This window comes from Pongo abelii, chromosome 8, assembly GCF_028885655.2.
Source record: "Pongo abelii isolate AG06213 chromosome 8, NHGRI_mPonAbe1-v2.0_pri, whole genome shotgun sequence".
Lineage (NCBI taxonomy): Eukaryota > Metazoa > Chordata > Mammalia > Primates > Hominidae > Pongo > Pongo abelii.
Window position 1 is genome coordinate 33,595,244 of NC_071993.2, and position 12,405 is coordinate 33,607,648.

General features: G+C 40.4%; 1 long non-coding RNA gene across 1 annotated transcript in view; it reads left to right on the forward strand.

The window, feature by feature from the left end:
- The first annotated feature begins 217 nt into the window (after positions 1 to 217).
- The window catches only part of LOC129048206 (uncharacterized), a 98,665-nt gene continuing 86,477 nt past the window's right edge, over positions 218 to 12,405 (forward strand). The window contains exons 1-2 of the long non-coding RNA XR_008510377.2: positions 218 to 327; positions 3,216 to 3,350. This is a non-coding gene — a long non-coding RNA (uncharacterized LOC129048206). The remainder of the gene's footprint in view (positions 328 to 3,215; positions 3,351 to 12,405) is intronic.

The following is a 12,405-nucleotide window of genomic DNA, read 5'->3' on the forward strand; positions in this document are numbered from 1 at the left end:
CAAAATTCTGGGGGTACAAGAATGAGTCACCATGCCTGGCCATCCCTGGATTCTAGATCAGGGCCTGGCACATAATAGATGTTCAGTAAATATTAAACAGATGTATGAATCAGACAGTCCTGGTCATCTATGTATCTTTATCTACTGAGAGTTTCGTGGGTTTTTTTGTTTATTTTTTTGAGACAGAATCTCACTCTGTAGTCACCCAGGCTGGAGTGCAGTGGTGCGATCTTGGCTCACTGCAACCTCCACCTCCCAGATGCAAGCGATTCTTGTGCCTCAGCCTCCCGAGTAGCTGGGATTAAAGGCATGCGCCACCACGCCCAGGTAATTTTTGTATTTTTAGTACAGACAGGGTTTTGCCATGTTGGCCTGACTGGTCTCGAACTCCTGGCCTTAAGTGATCTGCCTACTGAAAGCTATTTCAAGAAAAACTACTAAATTATAAGCTCCTGAAGGCAGAGATTGGGTCCTTATAGGACCTGGCAAAATTATCAGCAAAGGTTTCTTGAAATGAATTTGCCAAGAGCTCTTCTAGACAGGGGGAAAGTGAGGAAACATAAAAGCTAATAATAAAGATTGGAAAAGGACATATGTATGTATTGGACAAATCTAGCATTTCTTGAAAATTCATGTATTGATTCATTGATGACATATAAGCAAAGATAAAGTCATCTTCAACCGTAAATGTTAATACTTATTCAGTAAGAGAAACAGCATGACTCAAGTCAATGGATTTAGGGACATTAATTTGGCAGTTTTAGGGCAAAATTCTAAGTGGTTGATGATAGTGAAAAATTGAATTGCCTTAAATGCCTAACAGTAGGGAACTTGTTAAATAAACTATGATGCTTTCATGCAATTATGTTTTCAGATAAAATCATGTTTTCAAAAACTATATATGGACATGGAGAAATTTAAATGTGTTAAGTCAAAAAGATATGGTGGCAGAAACTGTTGACTTCCTACCCATACCACTTCTCTTCTCCTTCCTAACACCTCTTAATTTTGGTGGGCTTTCTATTCTCTGCACAGCAGTGTGCTTCAGGGGAGGCAGTCGCCAGCCCTGCCCTGGGGAGTGAATCATCAGTGAGTGGTGAATGTGAATTCCCCTGGCTAGTGATCTTCTGAGTCCGGGGAGTATGATTCATTCCAGGCCAGTGAGGTGGATGAGAGTGGAGAGGCTTCTGGAAAAGCTTCCCTCTATCTTTAAAAGCAGGAAACAAAGTCATGCTTCCATTAAATGTTAGACTCTACATGTGATAAAGCCACCATGCAGCCAGGCCTGAGGCTGAGCTGACAGGCCTGGCAATGTGGAAAAATGCAAAGGCCCCAGCTGATTGATCTGCTGATCTGTTGACTTATTAGCCTTGGAGGCTGCAGGTCAGTGACCAAGAGGCAGTTCACCAAACACCCACCCACTGCAAATCAGTTTCCACTACGGCTGATTTGCTGGATTTACTCGCTTCTTTTAACTATTTAGATATTATTGACTGATTTTCATTTTGTCTTCATAATAGCATTTAAGGAATATTAAAATTGTCTCAATCCTAGTTCCTTATTGAGTAACTGAAGACTGACTTTTGATGAGTTGTCCAGCTAAATAACTCATCTTATTTCCAAACTTATTATATGAGCTAATTGTTTCTTATAGTTTAAACCAATTGCATATTGAGTCCAGGTTTTCTCTTAATTACAACTAAAAGTATACTAATGGGATACGTGTAGAATAAGAGAAAGAGAGAAATTGGGGGTTGGGGAGAGAGAGAAAGAATGAATTATTTCCGGGTTGTAGGATTGGGAATATAGCTGATTTATGCCTTTACTGTATATTCATCTTTGTATTTCTCTATTTTCTAAATTTTCTGTAATGAACATATATTGCTATTATGAACAAAGTGGAAAGTTGTTCTTTGTTTTGAGACAGAGTCTTGCTCTGTTGCCCAGGCTGGAGTGCTGTTGCTCAATCTGGGCTCACTGCAACCTCCACCTCCCTGGTTCAAGTGATTCTCATGCCTCAGCCTCCTGAGTAGCTGGGATTACGTGCATGCCACCACACCCAGCTAATTTTTGTATTTTTAAGTAGAGACAGGATTTTGCCATGTTGCCCAGGCTGGTCTCAAACTCCTGGCCTCAAGGGATTCGTCCTCCTCAGCTTCCCAAAGTGCCGGGATTACAGGCGTGAGCCACCATACCCAGCCCTGAAAGTTGTTCTTAAAAACTGGTTTGAGGGCTATAAAAGGTATGAGTGCTAATCTCAGAGGATTGCAGAATCATTGAGAACTGACATCTACAGCTTAATAAAGTGGTGGCTGGGCTGGTGAGGCTTCACAAACAAGGAGTAATTGAATTAATTCTAGAAGACTGAGTATGTGTAGGATGAGTAGGAAGAGGTGAGGCTTAGGACCTCTCGATCCATTGTTTGTGATTTGGTGGGGGAGGACTGAAAGGCCATATTTACAATATTTAGACCAGGCGTGGTGGCTCATGCCTGTAATCCCACCACTTTGGGAGGCCAAGGTGGGCAGATCACGAGGTCAGGAGTTAGAGACCAGCCTGGCCAACATGGCCAATCCCCGTATCTACTAAAATACAATAAATTAGCCAGGCATGGTGGCGGGTGCCTGTAATCCCAGCTACTCGGGAGGCTGAGGCAGGAGAATTGCTTGAACATGGGAGGCGGAGGTTGCAGTGAGCCAAGATCGTGCCATTGCACTCCAGCCTGGGTGACGAGAGCAAGATTGTATCACAAAAAAAAAAAAAAAAAAAAAGCCACAATATTTATTGTCTCTTCCATGCATGATGCTTTACAAATATGCCATCTCCTTTCATCATCACAATTGTGAAAGTAGGTAGTATTATCTTCATTTTGTAGAGGTAAAAAGTGAAGCTCAAACGTGCACAGAAGTAATAAATATTGGACCTGTGATTTTAATGCACAGCTGGCATTAAACGTCGTGTGCAACACCCCTCACAGATGAGCTTACTGGAAGTGAAAATCAGAACATCAGAGCCAAAGAAAGGATTCTGACAAAAAGCTGTTGTGATTGTAAGTGACAGGAACCCAACTCGAAGTACTTAAGCAAAAATGGGAATTTATTGCCTTAGGTAGCTAGAAAGGAATGGAGTGAAACCAGCAAAAGGCTTGACTGTGCCTGGGGTGAAGGAAGGTGTAGACTGTACAAGAGGTATTGAAGCATCTTTTTCCACCTTAGGAGACAGCTTCCCAAGGCTGGAAAGAGGGGAGGGCGGAACATGCCTCCACCATACCACTGCCCACCTCCTGTGACCTCTGCAGCAAAACCTGAAGTCCCAAAGAGGCAGCTTCTCAAAGTAAAAGTGGAATGAAGGTCAGGTTGGTCTAAAAACCCATCCAACAATTTGTGGAAAGGGTTTACATCATTTTGTTACTTACATGTCATTGCTTTTTGCATCATATTGTTTGTCCTTACAAAACAAATCTGGACACAGCAAGTTGTTCATTCGCAGAGAAAGAAACCTTACTCACACTTCCTGTCATCCAGCAGCAAAGAATACCGATCACAGAGTGACCTTTAAGTGTAAGGCTTTAATGAGTATTAAGCTGAATGCCTGTTTTCCAACCTGGTGCAAAATATTTATATTTTAGAAATTGTGATTTTTAACATTACTGCAAGAAAGAGGGGCTTCTATTTCCTTTTACCTCTATTTAGTCCCTAGATTGAGTTGGCAATTTTTTTCTACAAAGGACCAAATTGTAAATATCTTTGACTTTGCAAACCATGTGATCTCTGTTGCAACTGCTCAACTGCCTTTGTCTTGCAAAAGCAGCTGTGGATGATATGTATGCAAATGAACATGGCTGTGTTCCAATAAAACTTTATTTTCAAAACCAGGAAGTCAGCCAGATTTTGTTTACAGGTCTTGGTTTGCCCTAGATCACTGTTTTTCCCCCTCAGTTTAAAATCATCATTTTTTTGTTGGTTTTAAACCCATGCCAGAGCAAGTGAACTTCACAATTTTCTATGGGTATACTATGTTTTAGTTGTTTGGATGATTGTCCAAAGAATCAGTCTACAATAGGAATTATTGTTACCTGTTTTGTGTTTCTGTTGGTTCCAGAGAGGAATAATCTTATCAAGTCATGTAGATTAAAAAATTAAAATTAGTAAAACTATAGCAATAGAAAAATAAATTTAATGTTTTTAAACCTTGCATTTAAAAGGTAAATTTGGCTGGGGGTGGTGACTCACACCTGTAATCCCAGCATTTTGGGAGGCTGAGGCCGCTGGATCACTTGAGCCCAGGAGTTCAAGACCAGCCTGAGCAACATGGCGATACCCCATCTCTACAAAAAATACAAAAATTAGCTGGGCATGGTGGCGCACACCTGTAGCTACCTTGGGGGGCTGAGGTGGGAGGACCCCTTGAGCCCGGGAAGTCAAGGCTGCAGTGAGCCGAGATGGTGCCACTGCACTCCAGCCTGGGCGATAGGGTGAGACCTTGTCTCAAAAATAAATAAATAAATAAAATAAAAGGTAAATTTGATTAAGAAAAAGAAAGATGCAAAGTGAACTGTGAGTAGATGGAGGGTTCATAAATTTGGGAGACCAATAAATATTTTCCTCACTGTGGTGGGGAAATTGATAGGTGAAATAATAGAGTAGCTGTTATTTTAAGTCTGTAGGAATTTTTGCCCAATGACAAGTGTGGAATTCAAAACCCGTTTACAGGTTGTGCCTGACTAGTTTTCTTTTTCTTTTCTGATTAATAACAATGTATTATTATATGTTTAAAAAATCTGGACTTACATAGCATTTTAATAATTGTTCATATACAGCATTAATTGCACAACTATCTTATTTAAACTTAAAAAGAAACTCCATTTTGGTGACAGCTATTATCATCTCTTATAGCATGACTAAAAAATATCCTCAGAAATATAAGCCTACCTCACATGTACATGGTAACCTTGGAAATTAGGGTGTGTTGGCATTATTATTCTTACTTTCAGATATAAAACAACATGGAGACTGATTTTTCCCAAGTCGTATATCTAGTGACCTGCAGATTTTTGGACCCCAAGTCCACATTCTTATACTACGCCACAGTTACCAAATTGCCTTTGTTGACATGTAGACTTTTCAATTTGCAATTGCTTTACACATTAAAAAAAATTGTGAATAAAAGAACAAACTATTTCAGTTTCCAGTTGCAACTTAGAGAACAATTAAATAATAACAAAAACATAGTATGTGTTTTGGGTGTATCACTTAAATCAGTAGAATAAAGGGGTAGAAATAAATATGTATGTGGAATTTTTCTTCTTTTCTTTTTCTTTCTTTTTTTTTTTTTTAATTTGAGATAAGGTCTTGCTCTGACACTCAGGCTGGAGTGTAGTAGTGCCATCACTGCTCACTGCAGCCTCAACCTCCCAGCCTCAAGTGATCCTCCCACCTCAGCCTCCGGAGTAGCTAGGACTACAGGCACGTCTGCAACCATGCCTGGCTAATTTTTTTTGTATTTCTTGTAGAGTCTGGGTTTTGCCATGTTGCCCGGCCTGGTCTCGAACTCCTGGCCTCAAGTCTCTGGCTCAGCCTTCCAAAGTGCCAGGATAACAGGCGTGAACCATGACACCCAGCTTGCTTTGTGTACTTCTAGGGGCTCAGGTGAACCACATGAGTTCCTGGATGTGCTTCCATGTTTCACAGTGAATTCATGTTTTTGGCCCAATCATGACCATTTAGACTGTTTAAGAAGGCTGTGTACCAGCTTTAATATTGTATTTTATGATATTAGTGATCCCTGAATTTTATTTGAAAAATATTATTTTACTGAGTGATTTAGTAGGCTTGATCATTTTCCCTGCAGCTTTCATATTTTGTGACACACTGATTTAAGAATCAAGTCTATATCTGAATGTGAAAAATCTGCAATGAGGATAGCAAATGATTATATTGTTTTAATAGAAAAATTATTTGATAATTTCCGTGTATTGATGATTTCAGTCGAATCTATTCTGCATTTAACCAACAATCAGTAGTTCCCAAGCTATTCCGTAGTTTTACCTTAAACACATAGTACATGCTTAATAAACATTAGTTGAATGAATGAATGAATAAATGAATGAATGAATGAATAAATAAATGAATGAATGACTAAAGACTTTCAGGACCTGGAAGGAAGGATGTAAAGAACCCAGGGCCAAGTATCATGCAAGCACTGGAGCATTTAGATCCCCTCCGACACCAGCTTCCTTTCCCACAACCCAAATGTTCTTTTCCTTTTATGAATTTTCTTTAATCATGACAAAATATATATAATATAAAATGTATAATTTTAACTGTTTGTAAATGTACAGTTTGGTGTCATTCAGTACATTCACATTGTTGTACAACCATCACCACCAACTATCTCCAGAGCTTTTTCTTCCTCCCCAACTGACACCCTGCACTCATTAATCAATAACTCTCCATTCACCCTCCCCCAAGGGAGACTATTCTTGTTATTCTCTGTCTTTTTTTTTTTTTTAATAGTTGCCATTCTAAGGGTATAGCCTAATTAGTTTTTAACTGGGTGAGAAGATGAAGAAAAAAGAGAGCAAATGAGCATGAGAATCCAGTAACAACCAAGCAGAGCCGTTCTACTTTTGTCTCTCTGAATGTGACACTCTAGGTACCTTATATAAGTGGAACAATACAACATTTGCCCGTCTGTGTCTGGCTGATTTCACTTGGCATAATGTCTTCACGGTTTCATCAACATTGTAGCATGTGTAAGACTTTTAATTCCTTTTTTTTTTTTTGAGGCAGAGTCTCACTCTGTCACCCAAGCTGGAGTGCAGTGGCGCCATCTCGGTTCACCGCAACCTCCACCTCCTAGGTTCAAGGGATTCTCCTGCCTCAGCCTCCTGAGTAGCCGGGATTGCAGGTGCCCACCACCATGCCTGGCTAATTTTTGTATTTTTAGTGGAGATGGGGTTTCACCATGTATGCCAGGCTGGTCTCGAACTCCTGGCCTCAAGTAACCCACCCACCTTGGCCTCCCAAAGTGCTGGGATTATAGGCATGAGCCACCATGCCTGGTCCTTCATTCCTTTCTAAAGCTGAATGATACCCCACTATGTGCCATTGCATGTATGTACCACATTTTGCTTATCCATTAATCCATCAGTGGACATTTGGGTTGTCTCCACCTTTTGGCTATTGTGAATGATGCTGCTATGAACATGGATGTAGAAATATCTGCTTGAACCCCTGCTTTCAATTCTTTTGGGAATATACCCAGAAGTGCCATTGCTGGAGCTATGATAATTCTGTTTAACTTTCTGAAGAACTGCCACACTGTTTTTTTGTTTGTTTTGTTTTTGTTTCTTGAGACAGAGTCTGGCTCTGTCACCCCGGCTGGAGTGCAGTGGCGCCATCTCGGCTCACTGCAACCTCTGTCTACCACGTACAAGTGATTTTCCTGCCTCAGCCTCCCCAGTAGGTGGGACTACAGGCGCGCTTCACCTCACCCAGATAATTTTTGTAGTTTTAGTAGAGACGGGGTTTCACCATGTTGCCCAAGTTGGTCTCGATCTCCTGGGGTCAAGCCATCCACCCGCTTTGGCCTCTCAAAATGCTGGGATTACAGGTGTGAGCCACCGTGCCCAGCCTGCCATACTGGTTTTTTTTGTTGTTGTTGCTGTTGTTTGCAGTGGCTGCACCATTTTACATTTTCACCAGCAATGCACAAGGGTACTGATTTCTCTACATCCTCCTCAACACTTGCTCTTCTCTGTTTTGTTTGTTTTTTTTTCTTAAGAGTTGCCATTCTAAGGGTATGACCTAATTAGTTTTTAACTGGTTGAGAAGATGAAGAAAAAAGAGAGCAAATGAGCATGAGAATCCAGTAACAACCAAGCAGAACTAAAGACTCAAGACTTTCTATAAGCAGCCATGGACTATCCCTTTGCCTTGGCCTGTTATGGTTATTCATGAAGCAGTGAGATCTCAATACACTAATAAGAAAACAGAGGCACACACCAGTTATGTTTTATGTCAACTAGGTTATGACTTCAAACTGTTATTCTCTGGAGTCATAAATAGAGCCTTTGGGTGAAATGACCTTATAAAAAGTCTTTTGGATACAATGTTAACTATTTTTTTGCATAGAATCCAGGATCACTTCCCAAATCCCTCTCCTTCATAAAGCATACTCTTTCTGAATATATACAGCAATTTGTATATAATTCCAAATATATATGGCAGTTTAAGAACATACAATAAGATCAAAGAATTCAGAAAAAAATAGAGGAAACTTAAGCATTTAGATCAGGATTATCACATGTGAATTGATATTACTTTATACTATTTTTCTCCAAAATCAGTGGAAACTCCCCAATTCCAGCATTTGTTAAGAGTACAGTATTTAATCATTCCTTAAGTGCTCCCTTCCACTGCCCTCCCTGACACCTAAGCACACCCTTGGGCTCCCATGTCCTCAAAGTGCCATCTGCCTGACTACCACACCTGAGAGAGAACAGTACTCATATCAGAACAATTTAACCTTGCTATTGTTTCTCACTGACAAATGGAGTTTTGCTGCGTATTTGTCATCCTCTGGCAACAGATGGTGCTGGTCTACTTCACAGCAATTCTGCTCCATCCTGGTGCCCTCATAATCTTCTTATAGGGAACAAGCTTAGCTGCCTGTGCTCCCAGCTCAAGTTCTCTCTTCAATGAATACAACCATGCTCAGCAATTGCTCCCAGGACATAGACACTATACTTATCAGAATAGCTGCATTTGGAAGAACTTTTATAATAGCATCAGTTTTGTGCTAGTCCAAACCAGCTCTGTTCCACAAATTCTGGAAACTGGGCTTTAGTCTTCGTTACCAGTTTGGACACCCATTTCCTCAAGATAGTTTTTGAAATAGGCTTTATTTTTTAGAGCAGTTTCAGGTTCATAGCAAAATCAAGCAGAAAGTAGAGAGTTCCCATCTAGTGGTATACAGAATAGTTTACTGCTCCCAGAATCTATGTGCTGCCTATTCTTTCTCCCTCCCCACTATCTCCTGATCTTTTTATCTCTTTACAGTTCTGCCTTTCCTAGAATGTTGTGAAATTGCAATTATATGGTATTTAGCTTTTTTCGACTGGCTGCCTTCACTTAACATATGCATTTAAGTTTCTTCCATGTCCTTGTTTCTTGAAACAGGATCTCGCTCTGTCACCCAGGCTGGAGTGTAGTGCCATGTTCTTGGCTCACTGCAACCTCCACCTCCTGGGTTCAAGCAATTCTCCTTCCTCAGCCTCCTGAGTAGCTGGGACTACAGGCGTGCACCACCACGCCTGGCTAATTTTTGTATTTTTAGTAGAGATGGGGTTTCATCATGTTGGCCAGGCCAGTCTTGAACTCCTGGCCTCAAGTGATTCACCCATCTCATCTTCCCAAAGTGCTGTGATTACAGGCATGAGCCACTGCACCCAGCTTGATAACTCATTTTTTTTTGGTGTTTGTGGACCTAAGTTTCAAACTTATTTGGATAAATTCCAAGGAGTGCAATTGCTGGAATGTATGGTAAGAGTATGTTTAGTTTTCTAAGAAACTTCCAAACTGTCTTCCAAAGCAGCTGTACCATTTTGTATTCCTACCAGCAAGGAATGAAAGTTCCTGCTGCTTCACATCCTTACCAGCATTTAGAGTTATCTGTATTCTGAGTTTTGGTCATTCTAATAAGTGTATAATGGTATCTCACTATTGTTTTTGGCAATTGACTAATGAAATTTGATGTTAAGCATCTTTAATATGTTTATTGGCCTTCCATATATCTTCTATGGTGAGGTATCTATTTGGATCTTTTGCCTATTTTTTTAACTAGGTTGTCTATTAGTCCATTCTCACATGCTAATAGAAACATACCTGACACTGGGTAATTTGTAAAGGAAAAAAGTTTAATTGACTCACAGTTCAGCATGGCTGGGGAGACCTCACAATCATGGCAGAAGGCGAAGGAGGAGCAAAGGCACATATTACATGGCGGCAGGCAAAAGGCACGTCTTACGTGGCAGCAGGCAGGAGAGTATGTGCACAGAAACTCCCCTTTATAAAACCATTAGCTCTTGGGAGATTTATTCACTATCTCGAGAGCAGCACAGGAAAGACTTGCTCCCATGATTCAATTACCTCCCACCCGGTCCCTCCCACAACATGTGGGAATTATGGGAGCTACAATTCAAGATAAGATTTGGGTGGGGACACAGCCAAACCATATCAGGTTGTTTGTTTTCTTATTGTTGAGTTCCAAGAGTTCCTTGTATACATATTTTGGATAGCAGTCCTTTATCAGATAGGTCTTTGCAATTACTTTTCTCCCAGTCTGTTGCTTATTGCCTTCTCTCTACAGTGTCTTTTGCAGAGCACCTCAGGATAATTTTATTTCTGGAAACTCACATTTCTTCTATGCCACTGGGCCTTAGTCTGGACCAAAATTACTCTGTTTTAAAATTCCTTCCCCAGAGACTGCATTCTTCTTAAGCAGATTGAACCACATCCTCCCTAATAACCAATTTTGAATAGTAGGGACTCAGGTCAACTCTACTTAGTCACAGAAGGCTCTGTTATACCCAAATCTGATGACATGCTGTCTAGACACCCACATTTGCCTGAAAGGGTCACACAGATGACCCGTGACAGGAAAAACATCTGACTAAAAAAACTTCTTGGGGCCAGGCACAGTAGCTTATGCTTCTAATCCCAGCACTTTGGGAGGCTGAGGCAGGCAGATTGCTTGAGGCCAGGAGTTCCAGACCAGCTTGGCCAACAAGATAAAACCCTGTCTCTACTAAAAATACAAAAATTAGCTGAGCGTGCTGGCGTGCACCTGTAGTCTCAGCTACTGGGGAGGCTGAGACAAGAGAATTGCTTGAGGCGGAGGTTGCAGTGAGCTGATCCCACCACTGCACTCCAGTCTGGGCAACAGAGTGAGACTTCATCTTAGAAAAACAAAACAAAACAAAACAAAACAAAAACCTTCTTGATTAAAATATATAGTTCTAAAACTATTCTGTAGGACACTGTAATGATGGATATATATAATTATGCATTTGTCAAAACCTGTAGAATGCATAACACAAGGAGTGAATCCTAAAGTCAACTATGGACTTTAATAATAATAATGCATCAATATTGGCTCATTAATTATAACAAATGCATCACACTAATTCAAGATGCTAGTAATAGGGAAAATTATGGATGTGTATGTGTGTGTAGCGGGTATATGGGAGTGCTGTTTACTCTGTGACCAATTTTTCTGTAAATCTATAACTGTTCTAAAAAAAGTCTATTAATTAAAATAAATACACTGCCTCAAATACATGTTTTATCTATATATCAATTTAGTTCATTTGTTTGAAGAACATTTTGCAATGGTAAAAACAACCATTAAGGTACTACCTTACATTTAATAAATGCTGATCAATTCATTAAGGTGAAAGTTTAATTATATGAGTAATTAAATGTGGTATCTTTTTTTTTTTTTTTTTTTTTTTGAGACACTTGCTTTGAGTCTTGCTTGTTTTTGAGACACTTGCTTTGTCGCCCAGGCTGGGGTGCAGTGGTATGATCCTGGCACACTGCAACCTCTGCCTCCTGGGTTCAAGTGATTCTTCTGCCTCAGCCTCCTGAGTAGCTGGGATTACAGGCATGCGCCACCACACCCGGCTAATTTTTGTATTTTTAGTAGAGACAGGGTTTCACCATGTTGGCCAGGCTGGTCTCGAACTCCTGATCTCATGATCCACCCACCTTGGCCTCCCAAAGTGCTGAGATTACAGGCTTGAACCACTGCGCCCAGCCTAAATGTGGTATCTTAAACATACACCTTTGATATTCTGCCTCCCCACCATCCCCCTCCCCCACCAGTTCTTTATTAAAGCAACTCAACAAGCATAGAAGGAGAAATTCTATCTGCCCTTCCCCACTAGTTCTTTATTAAAGCAACTCAACAAACATAGAAGGAGAAATTCTATCTGCCACTGGAAACTAAAAGGTATTCTCATACTTCTGAGATTCTGGAAGGCAAAATTCTTTTTTTTTTTTTAATTTAACTTTTAAGTCCAGGGGTACATGAGCAGGTTTGTTATATAGATAAACCTTGTGTCATAGGGGTTTGTTTTACAGATTATTTCATCACCCAGGTAGTATCCATTAGTTACTTTTCCTGATCCTCTACCTCCTCCCACTCTCCACCCTCTGATAGGCTCCAGTGTGTATTGTCACCCTCTATGTGTCCATGTGTTCTCATTTAGTTCCTACTTATAAGTGACAACATGCAGTATTTGGTTTTCTGGTTCTGCATTAGTTTGCTAAGGATGATGGCCTCCAGCTCCATCCATGTTCCTGCAAAGGATATTATCTCATTCTTTTTTATGGCTGCATA